Genomic DNA, 20064 nt, shown 5'->3' on the forward strand with positions numbered 1-20064 from the left:
GTAATAAAATAACTGCAATACAGATATGAAGGCAATAATATGAATATATGTGCCTATTATCATTAGCTTAGGAGATTTCTAAACATTACACTGGATAATTCTCAGTTACAAATCCTATAATGACTATTTTTATTTCTGTTTAAGTAAACCAATCAATATGTGTGCCTAAATTGTTATTCCAAGTACACATTCTAATATATACAGATATTTATCCCATTACATTGGCTATGCTCAACCACAATACATAATTAGCCACAGATGTATTCAACTCTAATTGGCAGAATCGATTTGCCAAAAGGATGAGCTTTTATAGTAATTGCTCCATACAAACCATAATTATTCCCAGGACACTGGACAATCCTCTGTAAAGCAGACCAAACTACATTTTATCCCATCTGACATTCTACTGACTAGCTGTAATGTGCTGTAATTGTGTTAATACACAATAGCAAACAGTCCTCCGAACGATCTTTTTGTGTTATGGTTAGTCAAATTAGAAAGAAAGTTGTCTTGGTATATAAAACCTCATGTGTTTTTTTACCATCAATGGTCGTTTATGTCTATTCATAATCTAATTAAACATGGAAGACCTGATGACATATCTATCTATCTATCTATCTATCGATCGATCATGTATATCATCAATCTATCTCATATATATTATCTATATCATGTATATAATTTATCTATCTCATGTATATAATCTATTTCATGTATACAGGCATCATCTATCTATCTCATGTATATCATCTATCTATCTCATGTATATCATCTATATTATGTATATAATCTATCTATCTCATGTATATAATCTATCTATATCATATCAAGGTTTGGTGGCTCACTCACTGATTACAAATGGAATAGGTGCACTGCCACACAGCACTCCCTGTTGCTGATAGAATGCAAAATTTAAAAATAAAGTTGGGCGTCACTCAATATCGGGCATCAAACAGACAGAGATAGAAAATAATGTCTGAAAATATTATTTATATCACACTTACAACATGTTGTATAAAATTTACAAATAAAATAGCATAAAATACTCTAAAAACACACATATAACCTCCTAGAAATCACTATACTGAATTAAGTCTCTAGAGTCCATATTATTTCAATGTCCTTAGTAGTTCATATAGTGATCACCAAGGTGGAGCCAAAGAGTTCGTATTGGTTTTATGGTTCACAAAAGTACTTTAGCGTTAGTTATAAGGTACTTTACCACTCCTATAGGCCGCGTGTCCTTCGAAAATGCGACTGCTCTACTGTGAGCTGCAAGGACCTGTGGATCCGGTCTTTTCTATCGGAAGTTCCCCGTGTTACTGGATGTTGCTTTGCAATGTTCTTTATAGCTCTGACCTTCCAGGACCTGTTTGTGGCGTCCCACGTGGTTTCGCTGGATGGTCAGATGACTTTCAATTCCAGGCGGGGTTTTCAAACTTGTACAGCGTCCGATTGTAGTTGTAAATATCTTCCTTATGTCGTCCCACACTGTCTATTAACCATACGCGTTTCGGGGTACAGCAGCCCCTTCCTCAGTGGCCCAAGTTTGAAAACCCCGCCTGGAATTGAAAGTCATCTGACCATCCAGCGAAACCACGTGGGACGCCACAAACATGTCCTGGAAGGTCAGAGCTATAAAGAACATTGCAAAGCAACACCCAGTAACACGGGGAACTTCAGATAGAAAAGACCGGATCCACAGGTCCTTGCAGCTCACAGTAGAGCAGTCGCATTTTCGAAGGACAAGCGGCCTATAGGAGTGGTAAAGTACCTTATAACTAACACTAAAGTACTTTTGTGAACCATAAAACCAATACGAACTCTTTGGCTCCACCTTGGTGATCACTATATGAACTACTAAGGACATTGAAATAATATGGACTCTAGAGACTTAATATAAGGGTTCAGTATAGTGACTATCTATATCATGTATATCATCGATCTATCTCATGTATATCATCTATATCATGTATATCATCTATATTATGTATATTATCTATCTCATGTATATCATGTATATAATCTATCTCATGTATATCATCTATCTATCTCATGTATATCATCTATCTATCTCATGTATATCATCTATCTATCTCATGTATATCATGTATATAATCTATCTCATGTATATCATCTATCTATCTCATGTATATCATCTATCTATCTCATGTATATCATGTATATCATCTATCTATCTCATGTCTATTATCTCTCTGTATTGTGTGAAAGAGCCCTAAGCTCTGATGCCCATGGACATGATATTGTTCACACAAGCGAGTTTTCCATCCAGACGCGATGTGTGTACTGAACGGATAGCATCTGGACTTAATCCTGAACAATTCATTTCAATAAGTGTTGTTTTTCACTAATCATCTTTGCGTTCAGGAAAAATTGCAGCATGTTCTACACTGTGCACTTTTTACGCAGCTCTCACTACATAGAAGTGAATGGGACTTGCATGAAAAATTAAGGTTTACATGCAATCCGGATGCAATGTGTTTTTCACCGATGGTTGCTTGGAGAAGTGGATTGTTATAGCTCAGTTTTTCTTCACACACATGAAAAACACATGCAAACCATCAGTTTTCCCTGAACAGATCCTGACACAAACAAGGTGAGATTTTTTTTTTCATTGGTGGTGGAGACAGAAGGATGGTCCATTGTCAGGGGCATGAATATGGTTTCACATTACATTCATGTTGAAAATATGGTAAATTGAAGCAACTGTAATTTAATGGATGCTGCATATACAGTATTACTTGCAGGTTTTATTTTTCATACATTTATATTTCACGCTGAACTATTGAACAATACCTGACTATGTTAGCGTTTTGTTAGATGTCAGACCTTCGGGATTTTCTTGTGATTGTGTTCCGAGAGTTAGACTTTTTTTTAGCTTAGTTTATTTTTAGAGGTGAACAAATGTCATATTTTGAAATTCGTTCACGCTTTGTTTGGTGGTAAAAGCAGAATTGCATTATGGATTCCGTTACCACGGACCAAAACGCAATTCTATGACGGAATGAATAACGGAATGCCTTTAGAGGCATTCCGTTATTCATTTTGTCATAACAGAAGTCTATGGGCTGCGAAATGGATCTGTCCCGTTTCAGTTATGCAGGGGAGGACTCTCCTGCATAACGGAAACCGGACGGATCTGTTATGCAGGCCATAGACTTCTATTATGACGGAATGAATAACGGAAAGCCTCTAAAGGCATTCTGTTATGCATTCCGTCATAGAATTGCGTTATGGTCCGTGGTAACGGAATCCATAATGTAATTCTGCTTTTACCACCAAATGAAGCGTGAACGAACTTCATAACATGAAATTCGCTTATCTCTATTTATTTTCACTATTTTAGCATTTTTGGAAGTGGGATATTGTATTGGACAGTGATCCATAACACATTAAATTTGAACAGTATCAAAATGTGAAACTTTTCTAGAATTAAAGACTTTCTATTCAAATCCTATTTTTCCAATTAAATTTTGATAAATACTGCTAGAGGATTCTGCCCAGTTATATTTGGACAATCCATTCTCTGTATTTTATTTGTATGAAAGAATTTTATTAAAACTGTATAAATTACTGAATGGACAATTAAGCATAACCTTTTTTACTACTCTGTTCCCATTATCAGTTCATTATCTTTCCCTGAGCACAGAATGAGACCTTTAAATACCTTTTTTTTTAAATAAAATATTCTGTTGGCTATGACACAAAGCCAAAATCAAATTCCATTACTGGTTTCCAAGGCTATTTTGAAATACTTGGCATCAAGTTGAAATAAAAAATAAATTTCCTTACATGTACTTTGTAAAAAGCAGCCTTCACCATTTCCTGCCATATGTATAATATGCATTCATAGGAATATTAGACTACATGCGTGTACACAGCATGTACAAACCCAGGATGTTTATAAAGGTACGTAACTGGGAACATAATTGTCTTACCTAAATTTTTATGAGGCTATAATAATAGGGTGTGATACAAAAAAAGGCTTCTGCAGATAACCGCACTACCGCAGACACTGAGCTCTGATAAATGTAACATTACTGTCTGACAGCACATATGGTTTCCTTCAAATAAACCACAGACAAATCCTCCAAAAGACTGACTTTTCGTCTATTTAGGATTTTGTCACTCACTTCTTATAATTCAGGATCGCGGATTATTGAAGTGTTTTCCGTTTCCATGAAAACAACCATCAACATATAAACACAAAGGTCTTTAAAGACTTCTTCAATGTTGGCCTCTTTTTCAAGCTTTAGACTTTTCTAAGTGCAGCCAACCACATTTATATATAACAACTAGAGCCTTGTGCGTAAACCTAATCAAAGCTATGACATCACTGTAAACTGTTTGCACCTCCTCTTTCACCTTCTACCCAATCACAGCATTAAAAAGGGAAAATAGTCATACTGGCTCCATAGTTAGCACCATTGCCTTGTAGTAGTAGTAGTGTGCTTTTTATTTATTTGTGTGACTTCCTCTTGGTACTCTGGTTTTCTCCAAACGTATATCGGTAGGTTAACTGACTTCCTATGAAATTTTTCTAAAACACTGGTCTTAATAAATGTGTCCCTTAGAGCTTTTGTGAAGTGCATCCCTGTTTACACAGGGCAATGTGCTACCCACAAACAAGGATTTTACGCGCTACATTAATGATGTGTCACCCAGGAAACAAGCATTTTGTTCGCTTGTCGGGTGATTGGTGGCACATTTTCATGGGGCAATTATCAAGCTTTTATATATTTGATCCCAATAATTGTTCTAATAATCTGCCCATGTAAGTGGGCCCTTGTGATCTATAGTGAGTAACATCTCCAGATCTCCATAGGACAAACAAAATCCACATTTGCTTCTGAAATTTGCAATCGGTGACAGGAGATGCAATCTCAAACTAGGCAGCCTGGTTGCCTTGTCTTACTCTGCACTTGGAGATGTGACTTATTGTTAATGAGAGTAAGGCTTCAATAGAAATGTATGAATAAGGGATGAGTGAAACAATTTAAGTAAATTGACTCGTAGCAAGAGCTCTTCACCTGTGAGGGGCTTTCCCCACAGATGAAGAAGCACCCACTTCCCTGTTGATTGATAGAGCCGGACATCTTCTCCAGCTCTAACCTGAACCCTGCTCCACTGCTGGTACTTCTAGGTAGCGACACATGCGCAGTTGCTGATCCAACAGCTTAATTTGAGCTTCGCCATCTGCACTCCTACTCGGAGCAGTGGAGCAAGGCTCAGATTGTTAGAGATGGAGAAGATGCGCGACCCTGTCAATTAACAGACTGATGGGTGCTTATTCATCTGTAGGTGCAGCTCCTCACAGGTGGAGAACTCTTGCTAATGAGTCAAATTAATTCATTAGAATCTATTTGCTTATCCCTAGTATGAATCTTTAAAAATATACCTTTTGTTTTTTTAGTCCTTAACCACCTCAGCCCCACTAGCTTAAACACCCTTAATGACCAGGCCACTTTTTACACTTCTGACCTACACTACTTTCATGATTTATTGCTCGGTCATGCAACTTACCACCCAAATGAATTTTACCTCCTTTTCTTCTCACTAATAGAGCTTTCATTTGGTGGTATTTCATTGCTGCTGACATTTTTACTTTTTTTGTTATTAATCGAAATTTAACGATTTTTTTGCAAAAAAAATGACATTTTTCACTTTCAGTTGTAAAATTTTGCAAAAAAAACGACATCCATATATAAATTTTTCTCAAAATTTATTGTTCTACATGTCTTTGATAAAAAAAAAAATGTTTGGGTAAAAAAAAAAAATGGTTTGGGTAAAAGTTATAGCGTTTACAAACTATGGTACAAAAATGTGAATTTCCGCTTTTTGAAGCAGCTCTGACTTTCTGAGCACCTGTCATGTTTCCTGAGGTTCTACAATGCCCAGACAGTAGAAAACCCCCACAAATGACCCCATTTAGGAAATTAGACACCCTAAGGTATTCGCTGATGGGCATAGTGAGTTCATAGAACTTTTTATTTTTTGTCACAAGTTAGCGGAAAATGATGATTTTTTTTTTTTTCTTACAAAGTCTCATATTCCACTAACTTGTGACAAAAAATAAAAACTTCCATGAACTCACTATGCCCATCATGAAATACCTTGGGGTATCTTCTTTCCAAAATGGGGTCACTTGTGGGGTAGTTATACTGCCCTGGCATTTTAGGGGCCCAAATGCGTAAAAAATGGCCGATGAAATCCGAAAGGTGCTCTTTGGAATGTGGGCCCCTTTGCCCACCTAGGCTGCAAAAAAGTGTCACACATCTGGTATTGCCGTACTCAGGAGAAGTTGGGCAATGTGTTTTGGGGTGTCATTTTACATATACCCATGCTGGGTGAGATAAATATCTCGGTCAAATGCCAACTTTGTATGAAAAAATGGGAAAAGTTGTCTTTTGCCAAGATATTTCTCTCACCCAGCATGGGTATACGTAAAAAGACACCCCAAAACACATTGCCCAACTTCTCCTGAGTACGGTGATACCAAATGTGTGACACTTTTTTGCAGCCTAGGTGGGCAAAGGGGCCCACATTCCAAAGAGCACCTTTCGGATTTCACCGGACATTTTTTACAGATTTTGATTTCAAACTACTTCTCACGCATTCGGGCCCCTAAAATGCCAGGGCAGTATAACTACCCCACAAGTGACCCCATTTTGGAAAGAAGACACCCCAAGGTATTTTGTGATGGGCATAGTGAGTTCATGGAAGTTTTTATTTCTTGTCACAAGTTAGTGGAATATGAGACTTTGTAAGAAAAAAAAAAAAAATCATCATTTTCCGCTAACTTGTGACAAAAAATAAAAAATTCTAGGAACTCGCCATGCCGCTCACGGAATACCTTGGGGTGTCTTCTTTCCAAAATTGGGTCACTTGTGGGGTAGTTATACTGCCCTGGCATTCTAGGGGCCCTAATGTGTGGTAAGTAGGTAAATGACCTCTGAAATCCTAAAGGTGCTCTTTGGAATGTGGGCCCCTTTGCCCACCTAGGCTGCAAAAAAGTGTCACACATGTGGTATCGCCGTATTCAGGAGAGGTTGGGCAATGTGTTTTGGGGTGTCTTTTTACATATACTCATGCTGGGTGAGAGAAATATCTTGGCAAAAGACAACTTTTCCCATTTTTTATACAAAGTTGGCATTTGACCAAGATATTTATCTCACCCAGCATGGGTATATGTAAAATGACACCCCAAAACACATTGCCCAACTTCTCCTGAGTACGGCGATACCAGATGTGTGACACTTTTCTGCAGCCTAGATGCGCAAAGGGGCCCACATTCCTTTTAGGAGGGCATTTTTAGACATTTGGATCCCAGACTTCTTCTCACGCTTTAGGGCCCCTAAAATTCCAGGGCAGTATAAATACCCCACATGTGACCCCATTTTGGAAAGAAGACACCCCAAGGTATTCAATGAGGGGCATGGCGAGTTCATAGAATTTTTTTTTTTTTGGCACAAGTTAGCGGAAATTGATTTTTTATTTTTTTTTCTCACAAAGTCTCCCTTTCCGCTAACTTGGGACAAAAATTTCAATCTTTCATGGACTCAATATGCCCCTCACGGAATACCTTGGGGTGTCTTCTTTCTGAAATGGGGTCACATGTGGGGTATTTATACTGCCCTGGCATTTTAGGGGCCCTAAAGCGTGAGAAGAAGTCTGGAATATAAATGTCTAAAAAAATTTATGCATTTGGATTCCGTGAGGGGTATGGGGAGTTCATGTGAGATTTTATTTTTTGACACAAGTTAGTGGAATATGAGACTTTGTAAGAAAAAAAATAAAATATTTCCGCTAACTTGGGCCAAAAAAATGTCTGAATGGAGCCTTACAGGGGGGTGATGACAGGGGGGTGATCAATGACAGGGGGGTGATCAGAGAGTCTATATGGGGTGATCACCCCCCTGTCATTGATCACCCTCCTATAAGGCTCCATTCAGATGTCCGTATGTGTTTTGCAGATCCAATCCATGTATCAGTGGATCCGTAAAAAACATACGGACATCTGAATGCAGCCTTACAGGGGGTTGAGCAATGACAGGGGGGTGATCAATGACAGGGGGGTGATCAGGGAGTCTATATGGGGTGATCACCCCCCTGTCATTGATCACCCCCCTGTAAGGCTGCATTCAGATGTCCGTATGTGTTTTGCGGATCCGATCCATGTATCCATGGATCCGTAAAAAACATACGGACATCTGAATGCAGCCTTACAGGGGGATGAGCAATGACAGGGGGGTGATCAATGACAGGGGGTGATCAGGGAGTCTATATGGAGTGATCACCCCCCTGTTATTGATCACCCCCCTGTAAGGCTGCATTCAGATGTCCGTATGTGTTTTGCGGATCAGATCCATGTATCCGTGGATCCGTAAAAAACATACGGACATCTGAATGCAGCCTTACAGGGGGGTGAGCAATGACAGGGGGGTGATCAATGACAGGGGGGTGATCAGGGAGTCTATATGGGGTGATCACCTCCCTGTCATTGATCACCCCCCTGTAAGGCTGCATTCAGATGTCCGTATGTGTTTTGCGGATCCGATCCATGTATCCGTGGATCCGTAAAAAACATACGGACGTTTGAATGGAGCCTTACAGGGGGGTGATCAATGACAGGGGGGTGATCAGGGAGTCTATATGGGGTGATCACCCCCATCATTGATCACCCCCCTGTAAGGCTCCATTCAGATGTCCGTATGTGTTTTGCGGATCCGATCCATGTATCAGTGGAGCCGTAAAAATCATACGGACGTCGGAATGGAGCCTTACAGGGGGGTGATCAATGACAGGGGGGTGATCAGGGAGTCTATATGGGGTGATCACCCCCGTCATTGATCACCCCCCTGTAAGGCTCCATTCAGATGTCCGTATGTGTTTTGCGGATCCGATCCATGTATCAGTGGATCCGTAAAAATCATACGGACGTCTGAATGGAGCCTTACAAGGGGGTGATCAATGACAGGGGGTTGATCAATGACAGGGGGGTGATCAGGGAGTCTATATGGGGTGATCAGGGGTGATCAGGGGTTAATAAGGGGTTAATAAGTGACAGGGGGGGTGTAGTGTAGTGTGGTGTTTGGTGCTACATATTACTGAGCTACCTGTGTCCTCTGGTGGTCGATCCAAGCAAAAGGGACCACCAGAGGACCAGGTAGCAGGTATATTAGACGCTGTTATCAAAACAGCGTCTAATATACCTGTTAGGGGTTAAAAAAATCGCATCTCCAGCCTGCCAGCGAACGATCGCCGCTGGCAGGCTGGAGATCCACTCGCTTACCTTCCGATCCTGTGAACGCGCGCGCCTGTGTGCGCGCGTTCACAGGACATCTCGCGTCTCGCGAGAGGACGCGTATATGCGTCCAGGAGGAATGAATCAACCACCTCCAGGACGTGTCGCTGCGTTCGGCGGTCCGGAGGTGGTTAAAATGTAAAACACTAGTTCTCAAACTAGATGCTGTTTCCAGGAGAAACATGTTTCCCAATTGATTCCTAAACATGACAATTAATATAATACATAGCTAATCTCCAACTTGTCAAATCAGTTCTACAATCACTAATTCGTAACATTATACAGTCCTGATCAAAAGTTTAAGACCAAAAAGCATGGCTAAACAAGGTTCCAAGTAGACCTTCAACATGCAACAAGAAGAAATAGGAGTGAGACAAAACATTTTTTGAGCATTCAATTTAATGAAAACAACGAATAAACTGAAACAGGCTGTTTTTCAGCTGATCAAAAGTTTAGGACCACACCTCCAAAAAAAAACTAAACCCCCCCAAAACAGAAATCCAACTTCCAAACATGAACTCAGTAATGAGTAGCTCCGCCGTTATTGTTTATCACTTCAAAAATTCATTTTGGCATGCTTGATGCAAGCGTTTCCATGAGGTTAGTGGGAACATTTCTCCAAGTGGTGAAGACAGCCGCACGAAGGCCATCTACTGTCTGGAACTGTTGTCCATTTTTGTAAACTTCCCTTGCCATCCATCCCCAAAGGTTCTCAATTGGATTTAGATCAGGGGAACACGCAGGATGGGCCAAAAGAGTGATGTTATTCTCCTGGAAGAAGTCCCTTGTCCTGCAGGCATTGTGTACTGTAGCGTTGTCCTGTTGAAAAACCCAGTCGTTACCACACAGATGAGGGACCTCAGTCATGAGGAATGCTCTCTGCAACATCTGGACATAGCCAGCGGCCATTTGACGCCCCTGCACTTCCTGAAGCTCCATTGTTCCACTGAAGGAAAAAGCACCCCAGACCATTATGGCGCCCCCTCCATTGTGGTGCGTAGAAAACATCTCAGGTGGGATCTGCTTGTCATGCCAGTAACGTTGGAAACCATCAGGACCATCAAGGTTAAATTTTTTCTCATCAGAGAATAAAACTTTCTTCCACCTTTGAATGTCCCATGTTTGGTGCTCTCTTGCAAAGTCCAAACGAGCAGTTCTGTGGCGTTCAAGGAGACGAGGTCTTTGAAGACGTTTTTTGTTTTTGAAGCCCTTCAGTCTCAGGTGCCGTCTGATGGTTATGGGGCTGCAGTCAGCACCAGTAAGGGCCTTAATTTGGGTCGAGGATCGTCCAGTGTCTTGACGGACAGCCAATTGGATCCTCCGGCTCAGTGCTGATGAAATTTTTTTCGGTCTTCCACTTGACTTTTTTGTTCCATAACCCTCAGGATCATTTAAGAAATTCCAAATGACTGTCTTACTGTGTCCCACCTCAGCAGCGATGGCGCGCTGTGAGAGACCCTGCTTATGCAAATGAGTTTTTTTGCCTTTGCCATCACAACTTGTGACTACCTGACAGAAAATGATAATGAATCCACATCTTTGCACAGATTTGGCCTTTTAAAGGCATGTGGTCCTAAAATTTGGATCAGCTGAAAAACAGCCTGTTTCAGTTTAATCGTTATTTTCAATTAATTGAATGCTCAAAAAATGTTTTGTCTCACTCTCATTTCTTCTTGTTGCATGTTGAAGCTCTACTTGGAACCTTGTTAAGATCCAGCCATGCTAAATATGATTTTTTGCCATTTTTCAAGTGGTCTTAAACTTTTGATCAGGATTGTAGATTGGGGAGTACTACATCATAGATTTAGTGCCAAGAGTATTTAAGTGTAGTAGTAAAAAGAAAAACATTTCTAACCCCACAATTCATGAATTCTAACAATTTAGAATGCATGCCAACTTTATAACACCAGACTATACAGTATGAGACACACATTCCAAAAATTGCTGATTCCTGCCTCTGTGTTCCCTTATTAAATGCATAGACCAAAACCCACAAAAGAACAACTAAGTGAACACTATACCACAGAAGCAGGGGAAAGGAAAATTTGAATAGCTCAATAGGCTGCTTGACTACAGCTACCAGAAGGTAAATTTAAGTGAGATCCATGGTTTCCTGAAAACATGAGCAGTAAAGTCTGCTTGCTTTTCAAAGAGACTCACATTTCAGTCTCAAGGATAAAGCCAAAGATTTCCCAGAAGCAAGTGACATCCCAAGTTCAGCAGCTAAAAAGCGGCAAGGCATAAAATCCACTGGTCTACGACAGACTGTTCCTCCTTTCCAGGCCAAGCTTGAGCTCATTATCTTTCTCTGGAAGACTTACAATCGATATGAAAACAATGAGAGGGTACTTACTATATCATAATTTCATCATTACTTTACAGAACCAACAAGCAGAGCGGTACCGTTCAAAAGTCGAGAAAAGTCAAACAGAAGCACATGTCATGATTAAACTGCAATCTCATTTTCCGAGAGGTTGAAAGGACTTTTTTTTTTGCTATAAAAGCCAAAGTCATAAGGCGCTAGTATCGGGCATACACATAGGATAGCAGTTAGTAAAATGCTTGTTCTACTAACAGATATCCCATCCGACCCCCTCATTTGTTCTCAGAAGAAAGAAGATGAGAAAGCCACTTCCAGACTCTTTTGCCAACATCTTATGTCCCTAAGAAAAAAAAGAACTGGGCATTTGAAATCATACTTGGCCAATCCTTAATTCTCGTGAAATCTGTTATGAGGGGATAGTTGAGAATCTCCCATATACATCAGATAGTCAGCTGATCCCACCAAATCGGCTGCTTCAGTCAATATACATCTAAAGGTATGGCCAGCTAAGGACTCTTTCACACTTGCGTTCTTTTCTTCCGGCATAGAGTTCCGTCGTCGGGGCTCTATGCCGGAAGAATCCTGATCAGTTTTATCCTAATGCATTCTGAATGGAGAGAAATCCGTTCAGGATGCATCAGGATGTCTTCAGTTCCGGACCGGAACATTTTTTGGCCGGAGAAAATACTGCAGCATGCTGCGCTTTTTGCTCCGGCCAAAAATCCTGAACAGTTGCCGCAAGGCCGGATCCAGAATTAATGCCCATTGAAAGGCATTAATCCGGATCCGGCCTTAAGCTAAACGTCGTTTCGGCGCATTGCCGGATCCGACGTTTAGCTTTTTATCTGAATGGTTACCATGGCTGCCGGGACGCTAAAGTCCTGGCAGCCATGGTAAAGTGTAGTGGGGAGCGGGGGAGCAGTATACTTACCGTCCGTGCGGCTCCCGGGGCGCTCCAGAGTGACGTCAGGGCGCCCCAAGTGCATGGATCATGTGATCGCATGGACACGTCATCCATGCGCATGGGGCGCTCTGACGTCATTCTGGAGCGCCCCGGGAGCCACACGGACTGTAAGTATACTGCTCCTCCACTCCCCACTACTACTATGACAGCCAGGACTTTAATAGCGTCCTGGGTGCCATAGTAACACTGAATGCATTTTGAAGACGGATCCGTCTTCAAATGCTTTCAGTTCACTTGCGTTTTTCCGGATCCGGCGTGTAATTCCGGCAAATGGAGTACACGCCGGATCCGGACAACGCAGGTGTGAAAGGGCCCTTAAAGAGGTTTTTAAAAGATATGCTCATGTAGTTGCATATCTCATGTACACCTTCCCCATGCTTTTTATTTTTTTCAATTTGTACTCTTCTGACCCCCTTTCAACGGTTTTCATTTTTTAAATCAGTATTTGAAAAGTGTTATGTACCCCAAATGATACACATGAAAACTATAATTCATCCCGCAAAAAGTAAGCCCTTACACAGCTCAATAGAAAAAAAAAATTAAAAGTCATGGGTCTTGGGATGCAGCAATCTAAAAACACTTCAAAAACGTCAACACAATATATGTAATTATACTGACCTAGAGAATAAAGTTGTTGTGTTATTTATGGCAAAAATGTAAAACAAAAACTTAGTGGCAGTATTGCTGTTTTCCCATCCCCCCAGAAACTGTTAAAAATTAATCAGTAAGTTATGTACACCCCAAAATGGTGCCATTAAAAACTACAACTTGTCCTGCAAAAAAAACAAGGCCTCACAGGGCTGCATCAGTGGAAAAATAAAATAGTTATAGTTCTTGGAAGGCAGCGATCAAAAAAAGAAAAAAATTGCTTGGTCACTAATGCCCAAAATGCATGCAGGGGGAAGGGGTTAAAGGATTTTCTAGGACTTGGATACTGATGAACTATCCACAGCTATTTGCAGCACCCACTAATGCTGGAAACTATACAGTGGATAATGCTGATTGTTGGGGTGCATGGTATTACCCATCTAGTATGATATCAATGACCTATCCTATAGACAGGCCATCAATATATAAATCCCTGAAAACCTCTTTAAGATAAAGTAGTGTCTTGGCTTCTGAAATTCTGAAAGTACTATAAACCTCAGTTAGAACTAGAGCATATGCAATGACTGGTGTTCTTAAGGAGTTCTTTAATTCAGAAACCAATTTTTATATACCCTGTAGTATAGGAGCGTACATCGTTCCAGAGTGGAATGCAATTGCAAATAAAATCTCTTGTTCTGGAGGAACTATTCATTCCTGCATTGCAGAGACAACCTATTGAATGTATAGGTACTGTGCAATGCTTGTCTGTATAGGTACTGTGCAATGCTTGTCTGTATAGGTACTGTGCAATGCTTGCCTGTTGGCTCTGCAGGGAAATTGAACACTTATGGCCAGGTTTCCCCACAGATTACACCTCACCGTTGGGACAGTTTGTTAGATCAGTTATGAAAACTCATCAAGATGATCTGAACTATTAGCATAAATGTTATTTCATATAATGAAATAAATTATTCAATGTGTATAGATTATCTGCTATAACAAAGAAAACATAGCATCAAGGTCCTAGCTTTAAATCCAACAAAAAGTAGCATCTGCATGGAGGTTGTATGCTTCCTCCAAGTTTCCTCTAACATTCCAAAAACAAGGCAACAGGTTAGGCCCCTTTCACACGAGCGAGTTTTCCGCGCGGGTGCAATGCTTGACGTGAACGCATTGCACCCGCACTGAATCCAGACCCATTCATTTCTATGGGGCTGTGCACACGAGCGGTGATTTTCACGCATTACTTGTGCGTTGCGTGAAAATCGCAGCATGTTCTATATTCTGCGTTTTTCACGCAACGCAGGCACCATAGAAGTGAATGGGGCTGCACGGTTGCTAGGATGGGGACCAGATCATTATTATTTTCCCTTATAACATGGTCATAAGGGAAAATAATAGCATTCTTAATACAGAATGCATAGTACAATAGGGCTGGGGGGGTTAAAAAAATTATTTTTATTATAACTCACCTTAATCCACTTGATCGCGCAGCCCGGCTTCTCTTCTGTCTTCTTCTTTGCTGTGCACAGGAAAAGGACCTTTGATGACGTCACTGCGCTCATCACATGGTCCGTCACATGATCCATCACCATTGTAAAAGATCATATGATGGACCATGTGATGAGCGCATTGACGTCATCAAAGGTCCTATTCCAGCCCTATTGTACTGTGCATTCTGTATTAAGAATGCTATTATTTTCCCTTATTACCATGTTATAAGGAAAAATAATAAAATCTACACAACACCTAACCCAAACCCGAACTTCTGTGAAGAATTCCGGGTTCGGGTCTGGGTACCAAACATGCTGATTTTTCTCACGCGCGTGCAAAACGCATTACAATGTTTTGCACCCGCGCGGAAAAAACGCAAACATGGAACGCAATCGCAGTGAAAACGGACTTGTTTTAGTGTCAAAATCGCATCATTTTCCCTGAACGCATCCGGCCCCAATCTGCAACGCCCGTGTGACAGGGGCCTTAACTGACTTTCTATAAAATTAGTCCATTTGTGTAAGTTATAGGAAAATTTGTTTGTGACCCCCACTGGGGGCAGAGATTGATGTGATTACAATCTCTGTACAGTGTTGCAGAATGCATTAGCTTTGTGATGGTTGATAGATATGGTTGACAGATAGACAGACAGACCTCAGAAAGACACAGAGAATAGAGCTGAAATTTATTTAAGAAAATAATTTTTCCTGACTTTTAAGACATCCTTAGACCACTATGATTTAGTGTCTGAAGGACAGACACACCATTAAACTGTAAGGTGTCTTGCACATTCTGTACTGGCATTTAATGCAAATCACTTCATTCCAAATCTTCCTACTTCTTTGTCTCATATATGGCACACAGTATGTACTCTAACCAGTGCAACTTATTTCCCTTTCTTATTCCAAAACCACAGAAAACAGGCAACTAAAGTTACTAGAAATGTACACCAACTGCATTGAGAAGCCTTTGAGCAGAAATCCACTGTACTTATAATATTGTAAAATGAGATTTTACAAATTTGACAGCTGAGCTATTGAGCTGTTTTAACTCAATATATTTACACACAGATCAAACATTACAAAAGATTAAGACCTTTGCGAAATGTAAAGCCAAGCTACTGTACTGCAAGTCAAAGATGAAGCACAGACCACCGCAGACTTATCACTCCAACAGCTGTGAGTCTACTGACTGGTTATTTTCATTGAGCCCCTGCAGACTCATTAAAAGTATGAATAAGAGAGAAAACATCTAACTTTGTAAAAGTATCACTAATAAGTCTCAGAAAGTCAAGTATACAGAATTTCCACAGTACTCTTGTCAAACATCATTCAAGGATTCAGCTGCTGCATAAAGAATGAGCTAAAAATCATCTTAATGCAAATAGACAGTTGGAAGTCAATGGGGCAGCGATCTTAGTGCTCCAAGTCATGATTGCTGCGCCCCATCCCGCCTCTTCAGTCTCAATGGACATCTCTGAGCTGATTTTTATGAGACGTGATGCTTCAGAGATTTTTTCCATATACAAGCTCATAGACATCCATTGAGAATGAAGAGGCGGGATGCCTTAACTTACAGCGTTAAGGCAGATGTCTTCTTAACTTTATATGGTCCATTTGCTTACGGGAAGGGGGGGTCGATAAAGTGGTTCTGCAGAAAAGTTATCCATTGAACAAGCTACACAAAAACATCAGTGGGGACATGCTGAGTTATGAGGTACTTTGAGAGGTGGGGGACCATTCAGGTGGTGACAGGTTCAGTTCCTATCTTCTCACAAGACATCCTGGAGAGGTTTATGAATATGCAGCAGCACCACTTCTGTAGACCATGCTGAGGTCTCCATGAGAGTGAGGAGATTCAGCACAGGCCCAACTGCACATCTGTTTATGCAACAGTACTTGAAAAAATAATTAGGCAATATTAAGAGCCTATAAATAATCATAATTACCAGTCATAATCATAATAAAATACCAGTCTTAGGGCTTTATTAAACTACCCTATGTTTGGGCAGTGCGAGCACCTATTCATTAAATCAGCACTCCTTTAGCCTGATTACATAGGCTGATGCAGCCTGAATGTGGGAGGAACAATTGCTACCTCTGTTGTTCCTACCATATTTATTTCAGTAGTACATCCCTGATTACACAGGAAGATGTGATGCCAATACTTGGGCATTTTTATACTGATGAAAGATGCAAATAGGCCAAAAAATGTGTGTTTGCTTGTTTATTGACCGATTGCCTGTTTGATTATATGGGCCAACAATCAGAAATGAATATTCCTATGAATACTTATTCCTGATAATTGGCCCACAAATCATGCAGTCTACTAGAATCCTTAGTAAATCTGTCCCAATATTTAGAAATATAATTAAGATATGTCCTCCAAATATTCTAAATTATGTGATCCATTTTTAAAGGGGCTGTCTCACTTCATCAAATTACATTTATCTTGTAGACAAAGTTAATACAAGGCACTTACTAATGTACAGGGTGGGCCATTTATATGGATACACCTTAATAAAATGGGAATGGTTGGTGATATTAACTTCCTGTTTGTGGCACATTAGTATATGTGAGGGGGGAAACTTTTCAAGATGGGTGGTGACCATGGCGGCCATTTTGAAGTTGACCATTTTGAATCCAACTTTTGTTTTTTCAATAGGAAGAGGGTCGTGTGACACATCAAACTTATTGGGAATTTCACAAGAAAAACAATGGTGTGCTTGGTTTTAACGTAACTTTATTCTTTCATGAGTTATTTACAAGTTTCTGACCACTTATAAAATGTGTTCAATATGCTGCCCATTGTGTTGGATTGTCAATGCAACCCTCTTCTCCCACTCTTCACACACTGATAGCAACACCGCAGGAGAAATGCTAGCACAGGCTTCCAGTATCCGTAGTTTCAGGTGCTGCACATCTCGTATCTTCACAGCATAGACGATTGCCTTCAGATGATACGAGATGTGCAGCACCTGAAACTACGGATACTGGAAGCCTGTGCTAGCATTTCTCCTGTGGTGTTGCTATCAGTGTGTGAAGAGTGGGAGAAAAGGGTTGCATTGACAATCCAACACAATGGGCAGCACATTGAACACATTTTGTAAGTGGTCAGAAACTTGTAAATAACTCGTGAAAGAATAAAGTTACGTTAAAACCAAGCACACCATTGTTTTTCTTGTGAAATTCCCAATAAGTTTGATGTGTCAAATGACCCTCTTCCTATTGAAAAAACAAAAGTTGGATTCAAAATGGCCGACTTCAAAATGGCCACCATGGTCACCACCCATCTTGAAAAGTTTCCCCCCTCACATATACTACTGTGCCACAAACAGGAAGTTAATATCACCAACCATTCCCATTTTATTAAGGTGTATGCATATAAATGGCCCACCCTGTATTGTGATTGTCCATATTGCCTCCTTTGCTGGTTTGATTACTTTTTCTGTCACATTATACACAGCTCTTATCCCGGGGTTATGACCACCCTGCAATCCAGCAGCAGTGGTCGTGCTTGCACACTACAGGAAAAAAGTTTGGGCTCTCTGATGGCCAGGACTTTGGGAGCATGCACATTAGCTCCCATCACGGCGAGCATGTATCTGTGCTGTAGAGGTGGCCGTAACCCTTTGACACAAGCAGTGTATAATGTGATAGAAATATGAATCAAGCCTACAAATGAGGCAATATTTGTATTAACTCTGTCTACATGATAAATGTCATTTGCTGAAATGAGACAACCCCTTTAATGTGCACAGTGTTAACAACATATGTGGGCAGGCAGCTGCTGGGATGTACAAGACAGCATCTAATTTGACTCAAATATTAAGCTTTAACATTTGGAATTAACCTTCTTTTGTGATCCAGCAATATTTGTCATGGACTTTCTTTTTCCACTATTTCATATGTTGGACATGGTGTTAATTGCTGTGTCATAAGATCATGTCCCTTACTGGACTGATTACTGAGTACAGTCTGTCATCAGTTACCAAATCCACTACTGTGATTATTAGACTTATAATCAACCACACGGATGATCAATCTGAGTTTTGGCATCTGCGCAAAGCTGTATGTAATCCCCTCCCCGTGTTCTCATGTTGAATTCTCACAGTCCATAAACTCATGATACTTGACAGCATTAAATAAATACCAGTAGTTATGTTGTGGTTCTGTTTTATGGAATTGAGTGTTAATCCTTTCATGAAAGCCCCAGGGACTGGAGATTATATTATGTATACTTCCTACTGGTGTCTAGTAATAATAGTGGGTTTAGTTGTACCTTGAAAATAATTATGTTTAGCTCATTACTTCTCAGTTTAAAGGGATTTCCTTGGACTTCATCAACCTTGGAATTGGCCATCAGAATTTGATCGATGGGGTTTCCGATCAGGACAAAAGAAGACAACATATATGCAAGCTCCAACTGGCCAACCATGCATTAGTTTTCAATAGAGAGAAGATAGTAAGCCACTGCCAGGCACCTTTGGCACTAGCTCCCTTAAGAACAAAAGGATTGGGCATGTAGAAATCCAGTGCTTCTTGGTCTTCAGAATTTGATCAATGGGGTTTCCAATTAGGACAAAAGAAGACAACAGCACTGTGAAAAACACTTCTGCCTTCTCCCCCTCCCCATCCCACCTATATGCACGTCCCAACTGGCCAACCATGCATTCGTTTTCAATAGAGAGAGGATAGTAAGCCACTGCAGGCACCTTTGGCAACAGCTGCCTTAAGAACAAAATGATTGGGCATGTACAGGTGAAACTCAAAAAATTTGAATATCGTGCAAAAGTTCATTTATTTCAGTAATACAACTTAAAAGGATTAGAATATTGTGAAAACTTTCAATATTCTAGGCTCAAAGTGTCAAACTCTAGTCAGCAAATTAATCCATACCCCCTGAGCAAAGAGTACCTCAAAATTGAGACTTTGGGGTTTCATAAGCTGTAAACCGTAATCATCCAAATTATAACAAATAAAGGCTTGAAATATCTCACTTTGTATGTAATGAGTCTATCTCATATGTTAGTTTCACCTTTTAAGTTGCATTACTGAAATAAATTAACTAATTTTTCGGGTTTCACCTGTATAAATCAAGTGCTATTTTCCTTTAATACTCGGGCATATTAAAATAATAAAAAAAAAAAAACATTAATGGCCAAATACCAGAATGGCCATGGCACTTTCCAACTTTCCAGCCTTGTTACCACACTAGTAAAATAGCCATGAAAAAAATCTGAGATCTATTAGCTTTTGACCCACAGAGCATAATTACATCATCTTACTTTTGGTAACTAGCCAGTTTTCAGGTCAGTTTTCATTACGGTTAGCAATTTTACTATGAGATTAGCTGACTGAGGGGCCCAGA

General features: G+C 40.3%; 1 protein-coding gene across 4 annotated transcripts in view; it reads right to left on the minus strand.

Annotated features, from left to right (window-relative positions):
* Window positions 1-20064, minus strand: part of COL12A1 (collagen type XII alpha 1 chain) — a 164776-nt gene that overhangs the window by 26238 nt on the left and 118474 nt on the right. The window lies entirely within an intron of this gene.

Source organism: Bufo bufo, chromosome 4 (assembly GCF_905171765.1).
Source record: "Bufo bufo chromosome 4, aBufBuf1.1, whole genome shotgun sequence".
Classification (NCBI taxonomy): domain Eukaryota; kingdom Metazoa; phylum Chordata; class Amphibia; order Anura; family Bufonidae; genus Bufo; species Bufo bufo.